This window comes from Elephantulus edwardii, unplaced genomic scaffold, assembly GCF_000299155.1.
Source record: "Elephantulus edwardii isolate Elephantulus edwardi_28Jun2011 unplaced genomic scaffold, EleEdw1.0 scaffold00105, whole genome shotgun sequence".
Classification (NCBI taxonomy): domain Eukaryota; kingdom Metazoa; phylum Chordata; class Mammalia; order Macroscelidea; family Macroscelididae; genus Elephantulus; species Elephantulus edwardii.
In genome coordinates, this window is record NW_006399855.1 from 2,539,733 (window position 1) to 2,540,768 (window position 1,036).

General features: G+C 41.7%; 1 protein-coding gene across 5 annotated transcripts in view; it reads right to left on the bottom strand.

Annotated features, from left to right (window-relative positions):
- Positions 1-1,036, bottom strand: part of CELF2 (CUGBP, Elav-like family member 2) — a 474,025-nt gene that overhangs the window by 166,400 nt on the left and 306,589 nt on the right. The window lies entirely within an intron of this gene.

A 1,036-nucleotide genomic window follows, 5' to 3' on the forward strand; every position in this document is an offset into this window, starting at 1 on the left:
TGAGGAAGAAAGATGGGCAACCTCCTCCAATGAGATTCACTTCCTTTAAAAACCCATAGGAGGGTCTGCTAAGGGTCAGTTCTGACATGATGATACACAATGAAAATATAGTCCTTTTTTTATTTTTTTATGTGATTGTTGCGCAGGGGCTATGCTAATCTTCTCTGTAACGTTCCAAAGCAAGAACAGTATGCTTTTTTAGACTGATACAGAAAGAAAAACAGAAAAGGTAACCTCTGTCTTCTAAACCTTTCTAGTAAACAGATCCTCAATAATGCCTGCTTTCCCTCTTCTGGAAGTCCTGCTTCTGCAATGGTTAAACACTGAGCTGCTAACAAAAGGTTGTGGTTTTATTCTACTAGTCATTCTGAGAATGTGGCAATCAGCTTCCATAAATATTCCAGCCATGGAAACCCTAAGGGACAATGCTCCTCTCTCCCAAAGGGTTGCTATGAGTCAGAATTGAGTGAATGACAATGAACTTGATTTTTATGTTGGGGTTCTTCTCTTGAATTGAATGGAGCTATGATGACCCAGTGGAAGAGGCTGTGCTGTCATCTCAAAAGCAGGTCATGAGGTTCCACCAGCTGCTCTATGGGACACAGATGGACAATCTCCTGCCATGCAATTTACTGCCTCTGAAAACATGCTAGACGGTCACTTGTAAGTGGGTTCTGACCTGGAGGTACATAACAACAACAACTCTTGAGATTTGGGATTTAGTTTCCAGGTAAAGAAGCAGAGGGGAGATTCTGCCTCACCTATTTGCAAAGCTTCACAAAAGGAAGCAGTTTCTGAGGGTGAAATATTTAAAACATGAAGCTTCAAAGATGGGGTTTCACTTATAAGGCCATTTTCTTAACTGGAAAGAAGACAGTTAAAGAACAGTTGTTGTTTGTTGTTGTCATGTGCCATCGAGTTGCTTGTGACTTACAGTGACTCTATGTACAACAGCCCTAAACTCTGCTCTGTCCTGTGCCAATCGCATTGTCTCTGACACTCCCATCCCGATTATCCCAGTCACTGAATCAATCCA